Below are 27,272 nucleotides of genomic sequence, written 5' to 3' on the forward strand. Positions count from 1 at the left end.
ATCCTTGAGAGAAACAAATGAGACCTAAGAAACTCAATGAACCCCAAACACAAGAAATAAAAAGAAAACTATGCCAAGGCACATCATTATCAAATTCCTTAAAGCCAGCAACAAGGGAGAATTTTTTTTAAGTAGCTAGAGAAAAAACACATAGAAGGACAGAGAGAAGAATGTCAGACACTGGAGCAACATCTTCAAAGTACTGAAAGAAAAGCTCAATTTAGAATGCCTTTACAAGGAAATTATACCAAATAGAAATCTGCAGCTATACAAAGGAACGAAGAACACTAAAAGTAGTAAATATGTGAGTAAATATAAAAGTTATTTTCTATTTTAAATTTATTTAAAAGACAATAGATTATTTAAAGCAAAATAGTAATAATAATAGGGTGTTGTACGGTTAACATATGTAAAGTGAAATAAATGACAATACCAAGATTGGGATGATGGAAATGAAAGTATACTGCTCTAAAGTTCTTATACTGACCGTGAAGCAGTATAATACTCCCTGAGAGTAAACTGGTAAGAATGTGTATTATAAGACCTAAAGCAACCACAAAAAGAAAATCAGTGAATAAATAACTAGTAAGCCAGTAAAGGTGATAAAATGAAGTCATAAAAATTCAAAAGAGGAACAGTCAATGGGACAGATAGAAAATAAACACTAAGAGAGTAGACTTAAATAGCTGTATCAATTAAATGTAAATTGTCGGTTATCCTTTTTTAAAATCAATTGAGTCTTGCTTTTTTTAATCCACCTGTTTTGAATACAAGAAACCCACTTTATACTGAACAGAATGCAAATGAAAACAAAATAACAAAATTTGTAGGAATCAGCTAGAGCAGTACTTACAGGGGAATTCATAGCGTTAAATGTATATATTAAAAAAGGAAAGATCTCAAGTCAGTGATGTCAGCTTCCACCTTTTTCTTTTTCTTTTTTTTTCTTTTAAGGAGACAGGAATTTCACTCTGTTGCCTAGGTTGAAGTGATCGTATCATAGCTAACTTTAGCCTTGAACTCCTGGGTTCAAGTGATCCTTCCACCTCAGCCTCCCAAGAAGCTGGGACTATAGGCACATAACAGTATGCCCAGCGCTGCATCCACCTTAAGAAGTTACAAAAGGCCGGGCACAGCATGGTGGCTCACGCCTGTAATCCCAGCACTTTGGGAGGCCGAGGCGGGTGGATCACGAAGTCAGGAGATCAAGACCATCCTGGCTAACACGGTGAAACCCCATCTCTACTAAAAATACAAAAAAAAAAAAAAAAAAAAGCCGGGCATGGTGGTGGGCGCCTGTAGTCCTAGCTACTCGGAAGGCTGAGGCGGGAGAATGGCGGGAACCCAGGAGGTGGAGTTTGCAGTGAGCCAAGATCGCGCCACTGCACTCTAGCCTGGGTGACAAAGCAAGACTCCGTCTCTAAGAAAAAAAAAAGAAGTTACAAAAATAATAGCAGATGAACTTCAAAATAAAAAAAAAGAATAAAGAGATCAATGCAAGATAAAAAATCAGTTGAGGAAATCAGCGCAATTTTTTTTTTTTTAATTTTTGTAGAGGCAGCGTTTCACTATGTTGCCCAGGCTGGTCTCAAACCTGGCCTCGTGATCCTTCCACCTCAACCTCCCAAAGTGCTGGTATTATATGTATTTGCCACCCTGCTTCGCCTCTGTTTCCTAAAGATCAACAAAAATGATAAACTTTTAGCTAGACTAATGAGAAAAAGAGACAAAATTACCAACATCAGGGATGAGAGAATTGACATCACCACAATTTCTGTAGACATTTCTGATAAGATGCCAAGCCTAAATGGCTACACTGATGAATTCATTCAAACATTAAAAAAAGACAATATCCCAATATTTTACAAAAGCTTCCAGGAAATAGGAGGGGATAATTTCCAACTCGATGTTTGAGACCAACATTACCCTCATACCCAAATAAGACAGCAACATGACAAGAAAACTAGACAATATTTGTCATGAAGATGGATGTAGTCTAAAAAATCTAAACGAGATTTTTTAGCAGTTTGAATCCAGTGATGGGTAAAAGAGAAGACATATGACCAAGTGGGGTTTATCTCAAGAATGCAAATTTGGGCTAACATTAAAATTCAATTGTAATTAGCTATATTAAACAGACTAACAGGAAAATTATGTGATGACCTCAATAGATGCAGAAAGAGCATTTGATAAAACCCAACATTCATTCTTGATAAAAACTCAGCAACGTAGGAATAAAAGAACGAAAAGGACATCCAAAAACCCCCAGCAGCTAACATTAAACTTCATGCTGAAAAACCTGAATGTTTTTTTCCCTAAGATCAGAGGCAAAGCAAATGTATATGATGTTCTCTTCTATTAAACATTCTATTAGAATTTCTAGCCGAGGCAATTCACAAGAAAAAGAAAGAAACAACATCCAGATTACAAAGGAATAAGTTTTTAAAAAGCCTCCACTCACAGGTAACATTTGACTATAGAAAATCCAATGGAATACATGAAAATATCTAATAAGTTTAATAAAGTTACTGGATACGTCTATCTACAGAACTCAATTGCATTTCTATATATTTGCAACAATCAGAAAATGGAACTAAAAATATAGTAGCATAGAAATAGATCATTAAGTGTAAATTTGATAAAATATGTGCAAGACCTGTACACTCAATTCTACGAAACAGTGCTGAGAAAGTAAACTTGAGACTCGATACCATGTTCACGGATTAGAAGGCTCAATATTGGTAAGCATCAGTTCCCCCCACATTGATTTGTAGATTCAGCAAAATCCCAATAAGAATTTTAGTAGGCTTTTTTTGGTAGAAATTGTTAAGCTGCTACTAAAATGTGGAAATATAAAGGACCTAGAATAACCAAAGCAACTTTGGGAAAATAAAACAGCACAGTAGAGGTCTAGAAATTACAGCACTGTAATTTCAGTGCTGTAATTTCTAGACTTGTTACAAAGCTATTAAGATAATTCAAAAGTGCATAAACCTAGTCATATAGATCAGTGTAGCACAATAAAGTTCAGAAATACACCCACACATATATAGTCAACTGATTTTGACAAACGTGTAAAGGTAATTCAAAACCTAAAACGTGGAAGGTAATCCTTTCCAGAAAAAGGATAAACTTTCCAAAACACTGTGCTGGAACACACATGCAAAAACAAAAACCCTGATGCATACTTCACACCATCTACAAAAATAAACTCAAAGTGGATCATAGATAGACCTAAATGTAAAACTTTAAAAAAAAAAAATTCTGGAAGATAAGACAAAGATCTTTGTATGCTTAGGGTAGATTTTGTGTATGCGATACCAAATGAATAATCTCCAAAAGTAAAAATGGATATAAATTGGATTTTCAAAGACCAATTAAAGTATAGTCTTGGAAAGGTACCAGTAAGATAACTAAAAGACAAATCACAGACTGTGCGAAAATATTTGCCAATCATACATCTAATAAAGGTCGTGTATTCAGAATATATAAAGGCATTTCAAGACAGAAAAAAAACCCCGATTTTTTACATAGACAATGATTGAGATAGACACTTCACCAAAGAAGTTATGAAGCTGGGCGTAGTGGCGTGGTTTCAATTACTCAGGAGGCTGAGGCAGGAGGATTGCTTGAACCCAGGGGTTTAAGGCTGCAGTGAGCTATGATCATGCCACTGCATTCTAGCCTGGGTGGCAGAGTGAGACTGTCTCTAAAAATTAAAAAAAAAAAAAAAGACATGAAGATGGTAAATGCAAATGAAAATGTGCTTGTAATCATTGTCACTTAGGGAAATGCAGGCTAAACCACATGGAGATACTCCTGAATATTTATTAAAATAGCTAAAATTTAAAAGCCCGACCATACCAACTGTTGGCTATGATGTGGAGCAACTGGAATTTTCATACTCTGGGAATATAAAATGGTCAAACATTTTGGGAAATGTTTTGACAGTTTCTTCAATCATTGAGCATATACCTGCCATTCACACTAGGCATTCTACTCCTTAAATATGTATCTACAAGAAATAAAAGCACATATCCACACAAAGACTTGTACATGAATGGTCATAGCAGATACATTTGTAATAGCCCAAATTTGGAAATAATCCAGTATCTGTCAGCAGATGAATGGATAAACAAATTGTAGTATATACAGTGTAATGCCACCCAGCTACATGAAAGGAATAAACTATAGTATGTAAACAACATGAATGAATCTCAAAATTATATTGATTAATAGAAGCCAGACAATAAAGAGTATGTACCATATGATTCTAGTTTTCTAGCAAATGCAAACTTAACTACAGAGACAGCCATTAGTTTGCCTGGAAACAGTTGAGGAAGGACAGGAAGAATGTTGTACAAAGTCACAGGGAAACTTGTGGGTGATTACTATGTTTATTATCTTGATTGTGATGATGGTTTTGTTAGAGTATGCATGCCCATTTTCCAAACTGTGTGCCTTAAATATGTGTAGTTTATTTTATGTCAGTCTGTTTTTCTACAAAAGAGGGACCACTTCTAATATTATGTTTGTTGGAACCATTTTTCCCCCTATGTCTCATATACTTCATATTTTTCAAAATATGAAATAGATAATTTGGGTTTCAATGTAGCGCTCTGCATGTTTCGTTTATAGCTGCTAATGTGTAAGAGGGTCATCAATATTGAACTTGTAAGGATTACATTCAGATAATGTCTACTGTTACTCATTTTTCATTAATACTCATACAAATACAGAGTACATAAACAACTTCAACATTCCTAAATCTTTGATTTTAAAGAAATGTGAAACGCAACAGGATCATCTGGAAATATGAAACTGAACTATGATGAAAACCATTTTTCTGGTTTCTAAAAATTTGAATATCACTTTATATTAGAGGCCTCTGTTCACTTAAAATTTTATTTTGGAACATTTTATCTAGTTTAATAATTTCTATAGTTAATCAATTTTTAGTTTCCTTAAGTTCTTTTTGGAGCTAACCTGGCATATATTTATAAGTAAACAATAATGAGCTGAATATTTTGAATAGAGAAAATTACAAAGTTCTATATGAAGTTGATATATTTTCCTGTGAAACTCAGATGCTTGATATTTATAAATAAGCAGATTTCTTTGATCACATAATTATTAAAGAGAAAAAGCTATCAAATGTAGTTTTACATTTCTAAAGGCAATATTTTCTCAAAAGGTAAAATCTAGGGGTGGTCTAAAGACACTGTCAGAGAAATAAAGGCAAGAAACTATGGTAGTGCCCTTACTAAAGCTTATTTTTCATATTTATTGAATGCCTGGCACTGTAGATAATGACATTTGTTAGGAAGATAAGAGTATTATTTAGTGGCGATCATCTTATTATTAAGTTTTGTTATCCAGTAAATTGTGGATTTTTACCATTCAAAATATATTTCAAGCAAGAAAAAAAAAATCACTTTGGACCAGACCTGACTTTGAGATTGAAGAATGGTTTCAACAACTTAAAAATGACTAAAATGCTTAAGCACCTATGATATTATTGATGATATTTTGATGGTATTGAAATAAATTGTTTACATGTTAATAAATATTATTTCCATTTCTAACAGATATGCTGAGGAAGGTATCTGAAATTATCTAGACCAATGAAACATGAAATGTTGAACATGAAAATTCACATATTTGTTATTCATAAAATTTACAAGATCCAATTTCAGAAATAAAAAACTAGATTTTTTAGAAGGAAAGATCCTTTGCAAATAATAGGGCTGTATCACTCTCACTAACAACTACCTAATTTACTTTACATTTCATAGTGCAAAAACTTTCCAAGCATTTATAAATTGGGCGTTTGGTGGTGGAGTGGGGGAAGAGTGGTGGTAACATTAGGGAAGCATGGATTTATCTATTAGTTACTGTCCATCACTGTCATTACAGACTTCAATGATGCATGAAATGTCTGTTTTATGAAGTTACCAAATTCAGATGTAATTTTTTTTAATTGAAAGTACTGATCAATACATTAGGCAGACTATTTTTAATTTGACCTTGAAGTGATAAAAGTCATAAAATGTCTGATTCTTGTAACAAAGTTTGATAAAAAGGTAAAGATAGGCCAAAATTGATTGCTTGTGTAACTGGGTTGATAAATTTAATGGTGTATTTACCCTACCGCTTTTCCATAAATTTTACATTTATGTGAAGAATTAATGTAAACTGAAATCTACACCTCCCTATGATCTAAAAACAAGTACAAATACACAGCAAAGTTAACAAGAATAATTCACCATTCTCTTTCTGGAGACTTTCTGCAGTAGTAATTCACACGTAATTTAGTATTTAATGAAGGTTATGCAACATATTGATTAAAGTTTTGAGGGTAGAAATGCTCTATCTTAATATTAAGGTGCCAGAATAATGTCCTTTAGGCTAGAGAAAGTAATTAATAGCATTTCAATTCAGGAAACAAGTCTCTTCCTTTTCACAAATGTATTACCTTGGTTTAGGACCTATTGTATCTCTTATTTGAATTTTTGCCTCAGTCTCCTATTTGTTTTCTCTGTTTTAATGTTGCCAGAATAATGTGATTTGCCAGATATGCTGGAATTATCTGATATTATTCTCTACTTAATGTCTTATTTTTTTGTTCTTGTCTTTCTTCATGAGGAGTGCCTCAACTCCCTCCTCCCAAGTTACTGATTTCTTAACATGTTCTCTTTCTTACTTTTAAAAATCAGAAATTGCAGTATCTTATAGAATCAGATTGCTTGAATATCCTTCAAGCTAGTCGCCTTAAAAACTTTATATCTAGCTTTTTAATAAAATGTGAAAGTCAAAGACCACCAGAAACATGCCTGTAGTCAAAATTATGGAGAACACACACCAAGAGTAACTGTGGGGCATCTCAGTGAGATGAGCTTCGGAGAGGCTTGTTAGAAGATTTTGGCTTGTGTTTGGTGATTTTTTGGAGGGTTTAAGAAAGCAAGAGTTGGAGTGATGTTAGCCAAACGGCAGAATAGGAAGCACCAAATTCTCCTTTCCACACACATGGATTTAACAATAGTAAAGAGGCCAAATGCCTCTGTGAGAAATCCCAGAACCATTTAAGATGTTCCTGCAACCCAGGAGAGCATGAAGCTAAGCACATCAAAGCCAGCAGAAAAATAAATTGGCGACACTCTCACCAGAGCCCCTTCTTCCAGCATGGTACTGTGTGATGGAGAGGAAGCCCTCAACTCCCATCTTCTCTCTGGGAGGGAAATGAGTAGAATGTATGTCCAGTATTCTGACCTTTAGGGTGGCTGCCCAAGGACCGGTTTCTGTCTTGCCCAAATCCAAGTACTGACAAGAACCAGGTGTCATATTGAAGCTCTGAAAACAGACTCTCAAAATGCACAGCGTATGCATTACCAAAGAGATACTCTAGATGAAGCTCCAGTGTCATGGCTCACTATGGTATTGAAGAAGCTGCAGTAGACAGATCCAGAGTGAACTTTGAAGAAGAAACAAGCAATCCTCTTCAACTAGGAGATAACATACAAACCCAGAGAGGATCCATACCCAGAAAGGCTTGGGAGATCTTCAGAATCCCTATACAGAATGAGTGGAGAAAGCCTATCCTGTGTGAAAGCAATCTGGGAAAGTTCACTGATTCTGCAGATGCCAAAAATCCCAACAAAAATTAATGGCACAAAGAAATGGAAACGTGGCGCATTTAAAGGACCAAATTAAATCTTCAGACATTGACTCCTTAAAACAGTGATATTAATTGCCAGAAAAAGAATGCAAAATTATCATCATGAGGACACTCAATGAATTAGAACATGGATAAACAACTAAACAGAATTAGGAAAACAATGCATAAAGAAAATGGGAATAGCAATACAGAAAAATGATGAAGAAAAGCCAAACACATTGTGTAAATGAAGAATACTATAACCAAATTGAAAAATTCACTGCAGGGATTCAACAGCAGACTTAACCAAGCAGAAGAAAGGATCAGTAAACTTGAAGGCAAACTTTTGAAATTACTGAGGCAGAGGAGCAGAAAAAAAAAGAATGAAGGAAAATGAAGAGAGCCTAAGGGACATATGGGATACCATAAAGTGAAAAAACATGTGCATTATGGAAGTCCCAGGAGAGAGCAAAAGTGGCAGAGAACCTATTTGAAGAAATAATGGTTGAAAATTTCCCAAATCTGAGGAGAGAAATGAACATACAAATTCAAGAAGCTCAAAGAACTCCAACTAAGATAAATCTAAAGAGACTTACACCAAGGCACATTATCAGATTTTCAAAAGTCACAAAGAATCTTGAAAGCAGAAGGAGAAAAGTCACTCATTACATGTAAGTGAGCTCCTATTAGATTATCAGCAGATTTCTCAGCAGAAACCTTGCAGGCTAAAAGGGAGTGGGATGATATATTAAAAGTACTGGAGGGGGAAAAAAACCGTGCCATGCAAGAATACTACATCTGGCAAAACTGTCCCTCAAAAACAAAGGAGAAACTAAGACTTTCCCAGACGAAAAGTTCATCAATACTGAGGGAGTTCATCATCACTAGACCTTCCCAACAAGAAGTGCTTAAGAGAGTCTGACAAGTTGAAGAAAAGGACAATAAACAGCAACACAAAACCATATGAGAATTAAATCTTCCTGCTATAGGTAAATACATAGGCATATATAGAATTCTGTAGTGTAGTAATGTAGATATGTAAATCACTTAAATCTGGCATAACATCAAAAAGCATAAAAATTGTTATAAAGTTTTAGTTAAGCAGGATGATAAACTCTAGAGATCTGCTGCACAACATTGTACCTACAGTAAACAATAATGTATTATATACTTAAAAATTTGTTAATAGGGTAGATCACATGTTAAATGTTTTACCACAATAAAATTAAAAAGAAAAGTAATCATAAATTAATGTTATTGAATTTGCAATATAAAACAGGAAATTGTCATCAATAACATAAAAGGGGATGCAGAGATATAAAGAAGTAGAGTTTTTATATATGATTGAAGTTATCAGGTTAAAATAAATTTTTATAACTTTAAGATGTTTTATGTAACAGGTGCAATAATAATTAACAAAATAGCAATTGTAAATCTTCTTCTGTTAATAATTACTTTAAATGTAAATGGATCAAATGTGTCAGTTAAAAGAAATAGTTTGTAACTACTTGGGACGCTGAGGCAGGAGGATCACTTGAGCCCAAGAGTTCCAGGCTACATTGTGCCATGGTCTTGCCTGTGAATAACCACTACACTCCAGCCTGGGTGACATAGTGAGACTCCCCTCTCTCAAGAAAAAGCACCCCAGAACAAACAAACCCCCAAAACAATAGTTTGGTTGAATGCATGAACAAGATCTTTATACTGTCTACAAGCGGCTCCTTTTAGAGCTAAGGACACGCAGACCAAAAGTAAAAGAGTGAAAAGATATTCCATGCAAATGGAAATCTAAAGGAGAGCAGGGACAGCCATACTTATATCAGACAAAACAGACTTTGAGACAAAAACTGTAACAACAGATAAAAAAGGACATTATATAATAATAAAAGCTTAAATTCACCCAAATGATATAACAATTATAAATATATATGCACCTAACATTAGGACACCCAGATATATGAAGCAAACATTGATAGAACTGAAGGGGAAATTAGACAAAAACAAAAGCAAAAACAAAAAACAAAAACAAAAAAAAACAAGACCAGGGAACTTTAATACTTTACTTCACTTTCAGTTATGAATAGAACAATTAGACAAAAGATCAATAAAGGAGCAGGACTTGAACAGCACTATGGACCAACTGGACGTGACAGATATATATATACAGAACACTCCACCTAACAGCAGAAGAATACATACATTTTTCTAGTGCACATGAAACACTCTCCAAGATAGATCACATAGTAAGTCTTAATACACTTAAGAAGACTGAAATCATACAAAGTATCTTCTCTGACCACAGTGAAATAAAACTAGAAATCCATAGCAGAAGGAAAAAAAATATATACATATGGATATAAAAACTGAACAACGTATTTTTAAACAATGGGTCAAAGAAAAAATGACAAGGGAATGTAAAAAGAAGTATTTTGGAGACAAATAAAAATGAAAACACAACATACCAAAACTTATGGGATGCAGCAAAGCAGTTCTAAGACGGAAATTTATAGTGGTAGATGCTTATGTTAAAAAAAAAAAATCTCAAACCAATAACCTAACCTTATAACCAAAGGAACTAGAAAAACAAGGGCACACCAAACCCAGATTTAGCTGAAGAAAAGAAATAAAGATTAGGTCAGAGATAAATGTAATATCAAATAGAAAAAAATCAGTGACGCCAAGAGTTGGGTTTTATTCACCAATAAATTGAATAACCTAGAAAAAATGAATTCCTAGAAACATAAAATCTACCAAGACTGACTCATAAAGAAACAGAAAATTTGAATAGATCTGTAAAACTAGTGTGAAGATTAAAGCAGTCATCAAAAACCTTTCCACAAAGGAAAATCCAAGACCAGATGGATTCATTGGATAATTCTTCCAAACATTTAAAGAAGAATTAGTATCACTTCTACTCAAACTCTTCTAAAAGAATAAAAAGAGAGAATACTTCTAAACTCATTCAATGAAGCTAGAATTAAACTGATATCCCAAAGACAAGAAAACTAGAGACCAACCTCCCTGATTAATGTTGATGCAAAAATACTAAACAAAATAATAGCAAACCAAATTTTAAAAAAATAGCAAGTCAAATTCAGCAATGCATTAAAAGTATCATATATCATGATCAAATGTAATTTGTACGTGACACAAGGATGGTTCACAAAAATCAATGTGTAATATGCCACATAAAATGAAGAACAAAATTGTGTTCAACTCAATTGATATAGAAAAAAGCTCTAGACAAAATCCAACATCCTTTCCTAATAGAAATACCCTACAAACTAGGAATAGAAGGAAACTACCGCAACATAATGAAAGCCATTCACGAAAAGTCCGTAACTAACATTATACTCATTGATGAAAAACTGAAAGATTTTTCTTTAAATCAGAAACAAGGCAAGAATGCCCACTCTCACCATTACTGTCTAACATAGTATTAAAAGTTCTAGCCAGGGCAATTAGAGAAGAAAAAGAAATAAAAGGCATCCAAATGGAAAAAGAAGTAAAATTATCTCTGTTCAGAGATGACATGGTCTTATATGTAGAAAACCCTTAGGATCTCACAAAAAAATCATTACTAATAAACAATTCCAGCAAAATTGCAGGATATAAAGTCACCGTACATATATCAGTTGCTTTTCTACACACCACCACCAACAAATCCACAAAGGAAGTTAAGAAAACAACTGCGTTTATGTAGCATCAAAAGGGATAAAGTACTTAGGAATAAATTAACCAAGGAGGCAAAAGACTTGTATACTGAAAGCTACAAAACATTGCTAAAAGAAATCAAAGAGTATAGAAATAAATGGAAAGACATACAGTGCTCACAGATTTAAGACTTAATAAGTGTTAAAATGTCCATACTACCCAAAGCAATGTACAGATTTGATACAATTCCTATGAAAATCCCAATGGAACTTTTTGCAGAAATAGAAAAAGGTACCCTAAAATTCATATGGAATCTCAAGGGTTTGAATAGGAAAAAAAATCTTAAAAAAGGAGCAAAGTTGGAGGTATTACACTTCCTGATTTCAAACATACTACAGTGCAACAGTATTTAGTATTTCTGGCATAAAAATATATAAACCAGTGGAACAGAGCAGAGAGCCAAGAAATAAACTCTTGCATATATGGCCAAATATATGGCCAAGACTACAAAATGGCAAGACGATATTTTCTTCAACAAATGGTGTTGGGAAAACTGAATATTCACATGCGAAACAATGAAGCTGGACCTTTACCTTACACCATATACAAAAATTAAAATGGATTAAAGGCCAAAATGTAAGACAGAAAATTATTAAATTCCCAGAATAAAATATTGAGGATAAACCTTGGGCCATTGTTTTTGACAATGATTCCTTAGATATGACATCAGAAGCACAGGCAATAAAATTAAAAATATTTTAATAATAAAAAAAGATAAGGGGCCAGGCATGTGGCTCACACCTGTAATCCCAGCACTTTGGAAGGCTGAGGCAGGCAGATCATGAGGTAAGGAGATTGAGACCATCCTGGCCAACATGGTGAAACCCTGTTTCTACTAAAAATACAAAAATTAGGTGTGGTGGCACTTGCCTGTAATCCCAGCTACTAGGGAGGCTGACATAGGAGAATCACTTGAACTTGGGAGGCAGAGATTGCAGTGAGCGGAGATCGCACCATTGCACTCCAGCTTGGGCAACAAGAGCAAAACTCTCTCAAAAAACAAAACAAAAACAAAACAAAAGAATAGGTTGTATAAATAGGAAAAAATGGTAAGGTACTCTACTTAAATCTAATACATTAGTAATCACATTACATGTAAATAAAATGCACTCCAATTAAAAGAGAAAGGTCAAGGCCGGGCACAGTGGCTCACGCCTGTAATCTCAGCACTTTGGGAGGCTGAGGTGGGCGGATCACCTGAGGTCAGGAGTTTCAGACCAGCCTGGCCAATACGGGGAAACCCCATCTTTACTAAAAATACAAAAATAAGCTGGGTGTGGTGACGCGTGCCTGTAATCTCAGCTACTAAGGAGGCTGAGGCAGGAGAATCACTTGAACCCAGGTGGCGGAGGTTGTCGTGAGCCGATATATCGTGCCACTGCACTCCGGCCTGGGCAACAGAGCGAGACTCTGTCTCAAAAAATAAATAAAAAATAAATAAAATAAAAGAGAAAGGTCATCAGACTAGATAAAAAACAAAACCAAGCTAAGTGCTAACTATGAGACATATTTTGAAATATTAGGCTACAGAAAGAAGTAATTAAAATAATGGAAAAAGGTATACCATGCAAAAACTAGCAAAAAGCTGGCACTAATAGAAAACTAAATTTTAAGGCAAGCAGTATTACTGGAGATAAAGAAGATATTTCATAATGCTATAAGGTTAAATTCACCTGGAAGACACAAAACTTCTAATGTTTCATGCAGTTAATAACATAGCCTTGAAATAAAGTAGATTTTATAGCCATGAAAAAAGGTCAAATTTCACAATAATTTTTGTGGAAAATTTTAATATATCTAAGTAATTGATAGAAGAACGACACAGAATATTCAGTTTTCTTGTATTTTTAGTTCTCTAAGAGGTTTTTGGTGTTTTTTTTTTAAATCATGAGTGGGTGTTGAGTTTTATCAAATGCTTTTATAGCATCTACTGAGATATATTAAATTTATTAATGTGACATTGATTTTTGAATGTTATATCATCCTTTCACTCTTTGAATAATCCTCATTATCTTGGTTTGCTTTGCTATTATTTCAGATTATGTCATCTATGTATATGAAAGAGATTAATCTTTTTTTAGAATATCCTTATCAAGTATGGGTATCAAGGTTATGCTATTAGAAACAAAGATGCAATATTCATAATAAACATAGAGGCTCGAGATGATTTATCCTTCTCAACAGTGGATTTACCCTTTGTTCTAGGTGACCTAAACCTGAATTTTGGTTTTGCTGGGGCTCCTTCTACCTCTAGTTCACCCTGTTTCCATACAGACCCTCCAAGGATGCCAACTAAAAACTCGACTTTTTCTCTGGGATCCCTCTACTGGTGGGTCTTAAACTCTAATCTTCATCTTCTCAGCATCATTAACTGCAGAAAATTTTATTACTTGGAAAAATATTATTCCATCCAGGCTTTAGCTTCAAAATTCAGGAACTGTCTTGAGGAAAAACCAGCCATGTGTATGAGGTTCCTCAAGTCTTCAATTTTGTCTCTGTTCCTGAGAAATGCTAAAAGCTTTGCTGATTTCTCTGCTATTTAGGCAAAACTAGGATTCTCAGCTTCTTGTTCATGCCTAGAATTGGAAAATTTCCCAGGGAAAAAGTAACTGTAGATTGTTATTAGTTTTTCATGATTTTCTCAAGAATCAAATCTCCTTTAATCCTTGTTGGTTATGGATCAATGTCTTTAAACAGATTATTTTTTGAAAAATCAACTTCTCTAGTTCTCCTCAGCATTGGTCTGCTGCAAGCAACTTCATTCTTTTAGTAGCAGAAATTCTTATGCTACCTATTCTTGTTCTCTTTACTTTTTAAAAAAATTATTTTTATTTCATGTTCCCTACTGTTAAGAGAATATATATATTCTATATGTATGTTTGTATAAGAAGTTTGTAGTTTTTTATTTCATGTTCCCTACTGTTAAGAGAATATATATATTCTATATGTATGTTTGTATAAGAAGTTTGTAGTTATATATATATATATAGTATATATTATATACATTATTTATAAATACAAACTTTTTAATGTTTAGATATAAACTTCTATATTGGTGGCTCTGGGGAGTAGAGTATGTGTATCTAACTTTTAAAGTCTAATATAAATGGTATATTTCTTTTCTTAGGCAATTCAAGGACTTTAAAAACTTTAACATTAATTATATGTCTCTGACTTAGATGTTAGTGTTGTTAAGAACTTTAATTCTATATATCATACCCTGCTACCCATTATTTTTGTTGTATACAGTCAATATTCATCCAGACTTGAACACATATTTACCCTTTGTGGAGGCTGTTATTTCTTCATAGATGCCTGAGCCTCCATCAGAACATTTTTCTTTTGCCTTTAATATAGATTTATTGATGGTAAATGCACTGCTTTTATCTGAAAATGTCTTTATTTTAAATTAATTTTTAAATAATGATTTCACTGGATATAGATTTATAGATCATTTATTTTAATTACTTTGAAAAATATTATTTCATTGTTTTGTGGCTTATATGAGTCCATTCTCATGCTGCTATAAAGAACTGCCAGCAATCATTCTCATTAAGATGAGAGACCTCTGGACCTAACGTAGATTGTAGATCTTCTAGAAGATCCTAAACTTTGAGCCTAATGCTGTGATTAGGTGCGATTTTTGAGAATTGATGCATGGGAGTGGGCATATATTGCATTTGGGAGGAACATGAATAGTCATTGCCTGTCGGGCAGACTGTGTTATGTTGCATTTTTATCTCCAATCTTTCATTCCTACTGTATTCCTGTCCTTTGCCATTTGACTTTATTGTTTCTACTACTAAAGAGGTGGAGTATATTTTCTCCACTCTGTGACTTTGAGTTTGGTCATGTGGCTTTCTTTGGCCAATAAAGGAAAAATGACGGTGTGCCAGTTCCAAGCCTAGAACTGATGAGGTCTTGTATGTCTCACCTGCTCTCTTGTACTTCTGACATAGACATTAAAAGATCACACACATACACACAAAGCTCCCTTGGCTAGCTGCTGGTCCCACAAGGAAGATGAGAAACAAGTGAAGCAGAGATGTTTCGGCCAAGGTGCTAAGCCAAACCCAGCCAGAGCAGTCCAGCTAAGAATAGACACACCATTATATGCCACTAAGATTTTTTGTAGCCTTTTTACTATGCAGAAATAGGTAAACTTCTTGACCAATCTCTATCCCAGCTGTTGTGGTTTAGAGCTTCATCATACCTTACTGAGATTTTTCCAAGAGCCTGCTAACTAGATTTTCTATTTTCCCCTTTACCTTCTTGTCCGTTGTGTACACTCTACTAGAGTTGTCTTCTTCAAATGCAAATGTTATTATCCACAAGAAACATCCATGGTCCTTGGTATATGGCCTCCTGATCCTTCCTTGAAAATGTATCTCTTACTATTCCACATACCCTGCACTCTCATATTCCAGTCTCAGGTTCCAGAGGAGGTCATACTTGTTCGTGTCTCTGAGCCATCACCTTCACTATTTTCTCTGCCTGGAAAACTCTACAAATCCTTTAGGACACTTCTTACATGTCACCTCTTTTGTGATATTTTTACTTGACCTAAAGGCAATCATGCTCTCTTCTTTGTACCCAAACATTTATTTTCTACTATTATTATAGTTCTTATAGAATCGGGGTGATTTGTCTCACTGGGCAGGGGCTGTCTCTGAATTCTATGTGTACAATGTCTAGTATGATGCTTTGACCTCTGCTGAGGTGCAATATTATCTCATATAGATCTAATTTTATCAATTATTGAATAATGTTGAACACATGTAAAGATTGTTGTAAATTATTGATTTCTGTGCAGTGTATATGGTATTCTTGATAAACCTGAAATTTGATTAATCATAATCCTTCCTTTAGGCATCAAATAATAGCATTTATAGTAGTAGAATAAATTATGAACATAGAAAAATGACAACAATATTTGAATATAGTTGACATGCCCTTGATGTGTAGATATTGTGATGTGTAGATATATTGAAGTGAAATCTGACAACCAGCACGCTTAAAATTAAAATGTCAAAAATCAATTATGCCTCGCTTTGCATTCAGACAAATTGAACTTTTCAAAATTTATTTGAAGCACATCTTATGTCAAAAGACACCTACTCTATTTTTTGAATACTAGTAAAATGAGAAAACATTTTATGTCTCATTTTAAAAAAGATCATCATACTAAACTTTATCTGCCAAAATGAGACTGAAGAATATCAGAATGTCTAAATATTGCTGTAGTGATTGAACTCTCTTTTACAAAGTTGACAAAGAACAAAATTGTCTAAATTTAATAGTAGAAAATTGCTGGAACATCTGCCACACAAAGGACCTTGTTTAAAAGAAGCCTGGGGATATAGATGTGAGCAGATCAGAACGAGTTTTGTATGACATGGATAAGTTTAGACTTTATCTAAGCAGAGGCACATTTGCTTGTACATTACAGCATGAGGAGAACAGCTATCTCTATCCTCACTCTTCTTGTTAGAAGATATGCAGATTCTTAAATAGGGCCACCACCTTCAACTTTGTTAGGTAAACGTAGCTGACACTCATTTTGTATTTCAGCCTTGGCTTTTTAAGTTTGAAAGGAGAATAGCATATCCTCTGAGTACGGGGATAAAATTATTTTGGTAGGTGAGTAGTATATCTGAGATTTGTAGGGTTGGCTTTGTTGCAGTTTCTCTCAAGATTAATGGTAGGTAATATTCAAAAGCATTTTCCCCTAGTTTGGGCAGTGCCTGCAGGAGATTCTATTTCAACCTATGCTTCAGTAGACATGTTTCAACTGACAGGGCCCTCTTTTGTTCCCTCACCTTCATCTTTCATCATTCGTTTATTCATTCATTCATTTAGTGGACAGTAGTCACCGCCTATGTGCTAAACACTGAGGATCATACCGAAAAGCATGCTCGTTGAGTACAGAAGACAGATATATCAATAAAATAAAAACATGCTAGGAGCAGAGAATGAATATACACACAGGGTGTCATGGAGGCAGCAGAGAGGGATATTACATGCAACCCGAAAAGGCAGAGTGATATCTGAGAAGGCTTTATAGAGGTAGTAGGAGGTAAAATAGAAGGTAAAAGATGTAAGCCGAGGATTAGAGATGAGTAGAAATAGGCCTGGTGAAGAGGGAGAGGAAGGAGGCTGCTCTTTCCAGAGAGGAGGCTGGAGATGTCACGCGCAGGATCTGCAAGAGGCAGGAGGACAGGATATAGGTTGCAGAGATGAACCAGGTCAGATCACCAGCAGCCTTTGGTGCAGGCCAAGGCACTAGGATTCCTTTCTGAGGACAAACAGGAACCAATCTAAGGTTTTAAGCGGGTTGTAACATGATCAAATTTAGATAATTCTGACCACAGTGAGGAGAATGGATTTGAAAGGAATTAAACCAAGGGCAGGGAGGAGATTGTTCGATAGTCCAGGTAAGAAATGGGCCTGAACCAGCAAAAGAATGGAGCAAATGTTTAGAAGGTAAAATAAGCAGACCTTGATTAAATATAGTGGATAAATATAGTAAATAAACTGAAATGCATCTGGAAGCTACCTGTTAAGCAACAGGTGGTCTATGGGGTTTGAGAAGTCACTTTTATGCTTAATAATTTTCCCACTGGCTCTAGTTTTCAGAGTTTTAAGCATTAAAGATATGTACAGGAATAACAGCTTCCAAAATCTATCGAGCTGTCCTCTCCTTTATGAACCTGAAGTGAGTTGTTATGACTTGTTTTTGACTACTGACTCATCTTTTAGTTTGGGGGTTAAACTATAACATGGTTGGAGAGGATTCGCTTTCTTTTCTACTGTTGCATCTGTTTGTCTGGTACTTTATTTCAGAATTTCAATGCCATTTTTCATAAGCAATCTAGGTTTCAAATTACCCTTGCCAGGTTTTTGTACAGGGAGTATTAGCTTCTTAACAAAATTATCTTAAACAATAAATGTTTATCAAGTCTAGAGTATTAAGTCTAATTATCTTAAACAATAAATGTTTATCAAGTCTAGAAAGGAATGTTATAATGTTATGAAAGATGAAAAGAATGTCATACAGTTATAAGGAATGTTACAAACTTATGATGTTATAAAATAAATGTATGTAAACATGTGTTTATTATCTACTTGTGAATGCATTTTGTAATCAAGATGAGCAATATAACCTGAAACATAATATTTTCATTTAAAATTATCATAGAGGTTCTGAATCCCTTCTTTGCTCTTATTATATATAAATTGATCATATCAGTCATAGCAATGATTTATTTGATACTGGGTCATCAACTCCCTATTATAAAATTATTCATATGGGAAGATACTGACTCAGATTGCAAAGGGAAGGACCACACTGTGATAAAAACAGGCTGTTGACTATTTTGTGTGCCATCGTGTGTTGTGCAGTAAATGTGCTCTCCTATTTGTTTCATTATGGCTGTGTTTTGATCCCTAAAGCTGCTATGTTTCTGATTTGTTTTTTTCTTTATCTGAGAGCAACTGGTTCATTAAAATCCAACAACAACAAAAAGAAAAAAACCTGCTAAGAATGTGTCTGAACAACGATAACCAAAAGTTACACATCCCACTGTAAAGTGAATCACGTCAAGGTGAAGTATTATACTGTCACTTTACATTACCTGGGAGTTGGCTAGAAACACATTTAAATTTTGTTCTAACTAGTGTATTCTGTCAGTTAAATATCTAAAGGGTTAGTTATTTAAGCCATTTTGACAAAATGTAAAAAACACGTGACAACACAACAGTAAAAACATCTTATCTAACTTAAAGTCTGTATTCATGTTTTATTTTTGTATAATGAATCACGCAAAACTTAGAATCTTCAAACAACTCACAGAGATTATCACACAGTTTCTCCAGATCAAGAGTCTGGGATGGCTCAACGATCTACTCAGGGTCTCACAGGATCAAAATTAAGGTGTTGGCCAGGGCTGCATTCTCATCTGGCTGCTCGACTGAGGAGAAATTAATTTCTGAGGTCATTCAGGTTGTTGGCAGAATTCATTTCCTTGTGGCTGCATGACTGAGGGTCCTGGATTTTCGCTGGCTGTCAGCTGGAGGCCGGCTGAAGTTTCTGACATTTGAGCTTCTCCAACATGGCTGGCTACATTATCAACCTTGTAAGGAGAGTTTCTTGCTTTTGGGAGGGTCCAGTTTCTCTTTTGAAGACTCACACCTGAATAAATCAATCCCTACATCCAGGATAATCTCCCTTTTAATAAGTCAAAAGCAACTGATTTATGACAGTAATTACATCAGGAAAATTCCTTCACCTTTGTCATATTGTTTTGGCTAAGAGCAAGTCACAGGTTCCACCCAAAATCAAGGGAGGGCATGAACACAGGGAGCAGGATTCAGATGGGCTGTCCTAGGATCTATCCAGCCAGAGTTTTACTTTACAAGACACTCCTCTTGTTTTATCTTACAATACATTAACATTTGATTACAAAGTTACACGTTTCCTTTTAGTGTGAAGGAAGAGAATAGTCAGTTGGGGCTGAACCTATCAATTGTGTCCAGGGATAATGCCATGGACATTCTGTTTGGACCCCCTGCATCTGCCCAGGCTCTTTGTGCCAGACACGTTGGACCATTTGCTCTTCCCCAAACACATCAGGTTTGGGGACACATTTCATCATGACTTACCATTGCTTGAATGCTTATGCATGAACATCTTCCCTTTCCCATTCTTACTCATTTTTCAAGACCTAGTGAAAATGATACATTCTATATTGGAACTTTGCTGACTTTCTCAGGCAGAGATAGCTATTACCTTCTTTGTTCTCATAATCATTTGCAGAAGTCATTTTCATACCAGCTTTTCTTTGAGGTTGAAGCTGTTTTTTTTGTAGGCCTGATTCCCTGCTTCCTTTGTATCAGGAATCAAGGGTTACTCTGTTCCATATCTCCAGTCCCATATCGCCAGCACAGGACTTAGTACAGAGTAGATACTCCATAAATTAAATTTAAATGAATGAATAAAGAATGAGAATGGGCTAGAGTGATAACAAAATAATTACAGGAAAAATGAAAATTAGAGGAAAAAGGTAAACAACAGCGTGAATAGAATACAATGACAGAATTTTACAGGGTTTTATCAGAATTTGAGGATGAGAATGTGAAAGAGAATAGTTGTGAATAAGACTAGAAAGGTTAGGTCATGAAACCTTGAATTTGTCAGGCTAGAAAATGTGAACTTCATGAAGATTTGAATCCAGAGGGGAACAGATATAAACTAAAGAGTCCCACAGATATATAATTTCAAATTTTGAAAAGCTCTGTAAAGAAAATGTACCATATGCTGTGATAATAATTAGCAAAGGGCCCTGATCTAGCAGGGGTCACCTGAGTAAGTGACATTTGAGGTGAGACTTGAAGGTTGAGTAGGAGTTACCAAGTGGAAGTGTAAAGAGTTGTATATGATCTGGCTAGAGAGGAAGGTCAGAATCAGGTCTTGTGGAGCCTTTCACACTGTTATTGACATTTTTGTCTTTATCCTACAGTAATGGAAGGACAGTGAAGAAGTTTAAGCCAGGTAGACTTGGGGAAAAGATAAGAGAAAGAGGGAGATAGAGAGAGAGACAGAGAGAGAGAGAGGAGACAGAAATAATTTATCTTAAAAAAAAGTGTCTGGAGAATACATTAAAAGAGCACCAGAATAGACCCAGGGAGATGACTCTACTTAGGAGATTATGTTAATGGTGCAAGGGGGTAGACTACAGTAACTTGGTCTATGGATGGCAGAGGAGCTTGGGATAACTAGACAGATTCAAGATAATTTATGGAGATGAGGTTGACTGGAATTGGCTATGGAGTGTAGAGGAGAGTGGAATGTTTCTAGCTTCCATGACTATATGAATGGTGTTGCTCAGAAAGAACAATGAAGTATGGGCATGTTTGGAAAGTTTGGAGATGAGGGGAGGGTTTAGGTGGGGAAGGTTGAATGGCTTGCTATATACATGTGGGTCTTAAGCTCAGAGGAGAAGTCTGTGTGAGCGAAAATGACATTTCCCACACATCAATGGTAAAATGATTTGTGATAAGGGTGCCAAGACCACTGAGTGAGGGAAAGCAGTCTCTTTAACACATTGTGTTGGGACAGGTGGATATTAATATGGAAATAAATGTAGCTGGACCCTTACCTCACATCATATACAAAAATGAACTCAAAATGATAATTCAAAAGACCTAAATTTAGAACCTGTAACTTTAAAACTCTTGGAAGAAAACAGAGGGGCAAATCTTCATGACCTTGGATTTGGCCATGGTTTATTATATATGACACCAAATACACAAGTAGTAACAACAACAACAAAAATGATAATTTGAACTTTGTCAAAGTTAAAATCATGTATATCAAGACACTATAAAGAGAGTGAAAAGGTAGTCCATAGAAAGGGAGAAAATATTTTCAAATAATACATCTAATAAGGGTCTAGTATCTAGAATTTATAAAGAACTCTTACAACTCAGCAACAAAAAGTCAACCTAAGTTAAAAATGGGCAAAAGATTGAAAAAGACATTTTTTCCAAAGAAGATATACAAATGGCTAACAAACATATGAAAAGATGCTGAACATTATTAGTCATTAAGGCAGTGCAGATCAAAACCACAAGATACCAATTCACATCACTGAAATGGCCACAATTTAAAAAGCAGAAAATAACAAGGGTTGGCAAGGATGTGAAGAAATTGGAACCCTCATATATTGCCTGTAGGAAAGTACAATGGTGCAGCCACTGTAGAGAACAATTTGGCAGTTCCCCAGTATGTCAAACATAGAAATGCTATTGTAACTGAGCAATTCTATTGCTAGGTATATACCCTGAATAATTCAAAACAGGTATTCAAGCAAAAACTTGTACACTAATATTCATGGCAGCATTATTCACAATAGTTTAAAGGTAAAAGCAACCCAAATGGCCATCAACAGATGAATGAATGAACAAAATGATATATCTATACAATGGAATATTGTCCAGTCATACAAAGGATGAAGTGATGATACCTGCTACAACAATGATGAACCTTGAAAAGATTCTACTAAGCGAAGAAGTAAGACACAAAAGGCTATATATTGTATTATTCCATTTACATTGTATTTAGAATATCCAGAATAGGCAATTCTACGAGACAGAAAGCAGATTAGTGGTTAGCAAGGTGGGGGAATAGGGAGGGACTGCTGAAATGAATACAGGGTTTCTATTTAGGATGATGACAAAATTTTGGAACTAGATATTGATGATGGTCCCGCAACATTGTGAATGTACTCAATGCTGGTGAATAGTTCACTTTCAAATGGTAAATTTTGTGTGCATTTTACCATAATTTAAAAAATACATAATGAGATTCAGTGGCATCTAGATGTTGATGAAGGCCTTGTAATGAGGTCACCTAGGGCGACAGAATAGAGTAAGAAGAGGAGCTATGACCAGGGTTTAAGGAATTCTAATAATTTAAGGACAGGTAGAGGAGAGTGCTTCAGTACTGGACATTGGAAAGGGGCAGCTGGAGAGTTAAGAGAACAAACAGGAAAATGTGGAGGTCGTGGGCAGCTACTGGACGTTTGGAAACAAAGTGGTGGGATCAAACCTTTTTCTTAGAAAAATCAATGTAGCAATTATGTGCAAGGAAGACTGGATGAAAAACTTTTCCTTAGGAAAATCAATTTAGCAATCATGTGCAAGGAAGATTGGAGGAAAAAATTATATGCAAGAAAGATTGGAAGATTGGAAGACTGGAGTATGGTGTGGCCTTTAAGGACTATTCCATGGAAAAGAGAGGTTGAATTGGAACAATGTCATGGAGGTAGAAAAGTTTGGCAGGGTGCTGAGGATGACTAGAGAGAGAGGAGGTCTTAAAGCTGGATGGGCTCTTATAGCTTGGTGGTTTGGTCACTGGAAATTTCATGAACAGGAAGATAAGGATTCAATGTTTCTCAGACCAGTGTGTGGGCCATTTTGAGCTGGACAAATGATCAGGTTTGTACCATTTCTTAGCTGTAGTAAGATACTAAATGCAAGAAATTTTTTCTTATATATAAATATATATGGATAGATAAGATAGATATCTATCATATGTGTGTGTGTGTCTGTATGTCTGTGTGTGTGTGTGCATTTCTCTTTCAAATTTCAAGAGTCTTTTCCAAATTTGGGGATTATGCCATACTTTATTAGTCAATGTGTTAAGTAAGTTACATAGACTTACATCTGTACCCTTTTAGATTTTAATGCAAAAAATTATGTGATTATAGGGTTAGAAGGCAACTTAGGGATCATTGATCTAAACTTTTTTTTTTTTTCTACAACGATGGCAGACCCAGAAGGATCTTTCGTGTTAGTGGAGTCACCAACCCTGAGAGTCTTTTTCCTTCTTTAGTTTTTTTCCTCCCTCTGTCAGTTGTCCCACTGACAATTTATCCATGTTGTCAGATGGCAAACGTATCAGAATGTAGCATTTATTTCATTTATTAATAAAGGACATATGAAATACACACTATGTACTAGCTACTGTTTTAGGTGCTGAATAACACATGAGTTATGACCCTAATGTTTAATTAATTTCCAGTACTCTTTTTGATATTACTTAGCATGATAGTTTTCTTGGCTGTAGACACAAATAAAAAGTAAATAACATTTTTTATACTTATAGTATGAGAACTCAGGAGGACTTAGAATAAATCCCACATGGACATGGAATATGGATTTCAAGGTTTAGTTAATGTCATAAGCACATGCACTCAGTATCATCATTCTTTTTTTTTTTTTTTGAGACGGAGTCTCACTCTGTTGCCCAGGATGGAGTGCAATGGCATAATCTCAGCTCATTTCAACCTTTGCCTCCCTGGGTTCAAGCAATTCTCCTGTCTCAGCCTCCTGAGTATCTGGGATTACAGATGCCCACCATCATGCCCGGCTAATTTTTTTTGTATTTTTAGTAGAGATGGGTTTTCACCATGTTGGCCAGGCTGGTCTCAAACTCCTGACCTCAGGTGATCCACCTGCGTCGGCTTCCCAAAATGCTGGGATTACAGGTGTGAACTACCGTGCCGGGCCCATAATTCTTTTCTGTTTTGGATTTAGTGTTAGTAGAGCGTGGTATAACTTTGTGTGGAGTCAGGCAATGGGCTCTCTTCTTTTTCCAGATAATCTGTTCTCAAAGCTCTTCCTTGATACTATTCTTTGAGACGTTTGATTCCTTTTGCTTTTGTCCTGAACCTAAGAATTTTCACTTTGTCCTGGTATTTATCAAGCTGATGTTTGGTTTGATGTATGTCAGTTGGCATGCAAGCATAATTTGACTTTCAATATGATTTTGGTATAAAGGGTGCCTTCATCTTGTGGTTCACAATGATGTCATTAGCTAACTCAGGTTTCATCCTATTTAGAGATTAGGAGCTTATTTATTAGATCAATTCGTTCAATTTTTAATGTGGCTAGAAGTTCACAGTCTTATCTGAAGTCTGTGCAGCTTCAGATTTATAATTTTTTGGGATTTACTAAAGATAAGAGTTTGTGTATCTTGTACAGTATGACACTTTTTAAACTTTTTTTTTTTTTTTTGAAACAGGATCTCCCTGTGTGGTCCAGGCTGGAGTGCCGAGGTCCGAACACAGCTCACAGCAGCCTCGACCTTTTGGGTTGAAGTAATTCTTACACCTCAGCCTCCCAAGTAGCTGGGATCAAAGACATGTGCTGCTATGCCTGGCTAATTTCTTAATTTTTTGCAGAAACAGGGTCTCACCATTTTGCTAAGGCTGATCTCGAACTCCTGGGCTCAGGCAATCCTCCCGCCTCAGCCTCCCAAAGTGCAGGGATTCCAGATGTGAACCACCGTGCTCAGCCAGCACCATGACACTTTTGATAGGATCCGTGCAGCATCCTGTAATCAGAAACATTAATTGTTCGGCAACAAAACATAGGAATAGTGACATTAAGTGGGATAAAGATTCCTCATGTTTATACTTGTCATATCTGTTTTGTCATCAAATGAGTTGCAAGAAAATTTTTAGTTTTCAGAAGAGTATGGATTTTGGAATCTCAGATAGGGACAGGTTTGCTGGCTTGTGAACAAGGTGAACAAGATGTAGTGTCCGCTCTAATAGTTCACGTATTGCTTCACATCGTGTCAATTTGGCCTTTTTTTATTTGTTGCAAACTAGCTCAAATGTGTTCAGATTTAAATTTTTAAAAAGTGGATGTGACTAACTGTCTCAATAATTTAAAAGTCTAGTAGACAGATTTTGGACACGGTTGTATTTAGGGCTCCAGTGACGCCTTTGGCTGGGGTTTTCTTAATCTTTCACATGCCTTTTGTTCCCAGGGTTTCAGTCTCTCTGTCGAATGGCCTCTGCATGCTTTAGGTCACCCCTTGTGATGGCAAAGATGGCTAAATTGGCTCATTAGGCATTTCAATTTTTTTTTCTTTTTTTTTTTTTTTAAGCTAGTCAAGTGAAGCAGTGGGAGTGGAGAAGAAACAAGGCAATCTGTAACTGGTTGTGATTAATTGGTTGTAAACACCACTGCACTGGGACCTGCCTCAATGTAATTCTTGTTTGAACATTCCCAGCAAAAATCTTGTGGCATTTTATTGGCTATGTTTGGGTCACATGCCCACCTTTGAACCAATCACTGAGGTCAGGGGTATGTGATGTCCTGATTGGGTTAGGCTTGGGCCACCTGATTCATCCTGGGACCAGGCAGATCAATCAGGTGAACTGAGCAGGTGGAGCTTTCTCAGACAAACCAGGAGCTGCTGCGAGGGTAAATGGGAAACACTGGGTGGCAAAAACCGGAAATTTTTTGATCCAGATTGACCCTGGATTTTCTTTGTAATTAAAATTCTTCTGGTGGAATACAATGGGGTTACGTTCAATGTATTTTAAGCTATTTCTAGCTTTCCTGCTTATTGTAGCAAACTATTTGTACTCTTTTATATAACAAAATATGTAAGAGCCTGCGAGTCTAAAACCAAATGGAACCTAAATTTTACTCATCATCAAACTGTCATTTGTTAGAAACCCATCGTATCTTCAGCCACCATGTGGCATGGCTTAAGGTTTTGGGCAATAACTTCAGAGATGCAATACTTACAGCCCATGCCAGATTGTCTTTTTGGTCCAGAACTGATAACGCAGAGCCCTCTCTCTGGATGTGTTGTTAGTATTATTTTACTTTTTTCAGGGAGAAGCAATTGTGCACGATAGTGAAGCACACAGGGTCTGGAGCTGGGCTGCCTTGGCGCGACTCTTGTTTCCACTGTTTACTTCGATGAGTTACTTACCCTCTCTGTGCCTCAGTTTCCTCATGGGTAAAAATAATAGAACAATAGCACATACCTCCTCAGTTTATTATGAAGAGAACACGAATTAATACACGTCAGTTACCTAGGAGCCTGACACAGTAAATGTGCTGTAATTGTCAGCTGTAATTATTATCCTTTACGATAACACTAACCCTAAAATTCCCCTTAGTAAAGTGAGAATTTCTACAGCATAAACATTAACATTTCTGTGTGTGGCTGCCCTGTGCATATTACTACGGATAATACCATTTGTTTTATTGCCAAGTTAAAGTTTTAAAAAATAAACTAACCATATTTTTTTGAAAAGGCCTTTATTTAGGCACAAGAGATTCCTGTCAGCCTTACAAACTTAGAAAGTGGAAATCCTTCTCAAACTGATGGAAAATGAGTCCAATTTCAAATCGCAAACCAGACTCCTGTTTTTGTTGCTATTCTTTTCCTAAAAGACAAAACCTAATGTTGTCTTAGTGTATATAAAACAAATTTTTAAATCCACATATAGCACAGTGTTTACCACCCACCCCTGTCCGTGATATGAATATCACAAATTCTCTGAATTTCCTGAACATGAGATAAATGTCAGAC

The 27,272-nt window shown here is 35.6% G+C and overlaps 1 protein-coding gene across 1 annotated transcript in view; it reads left to right on the plus strand.

The window, feature by feature from the left end:
* Nucleotides 1-25,343, plus strand: part of NEDD1 (NEDD1 gamma-tubulin ring complex targeting factor) — a 71,384-nt gene extending 46,041 nt beyond the window's left edge. The window contains exons 17-18 of the transcript XR_009209053.1: nucleotides 18,860-18,972; nucleotides 24,954-25,343. The gene's annotated coding sequence lies outside the window, so the exon portion shown is untranslated. The remainder of the gene's footprint in view (nucleotides 1-18,859; nucleotides 18,973-24,953) is intronic.
* The last annotated feature ends 1,929 nt before the right edge of the window (nucleotides 25,344-27,272 follow it).

The sequence above is a fragment of the Hylobates moloch genome, unplaced genomic scaffold (genome assembly GCF_009828535.3).
Source record: "Hylobates moloch isolate HMO894 unplaced genomic scaffold, HMol_V3 SCAFFOLD_12, whole genome shotgun sequence".
Taxonomy (NCBI): Eukaryota; Metazoa; Chordata; class Mammalia; order Primates; family Hylobatidae; genus Hylobates; species Hylobates moloch.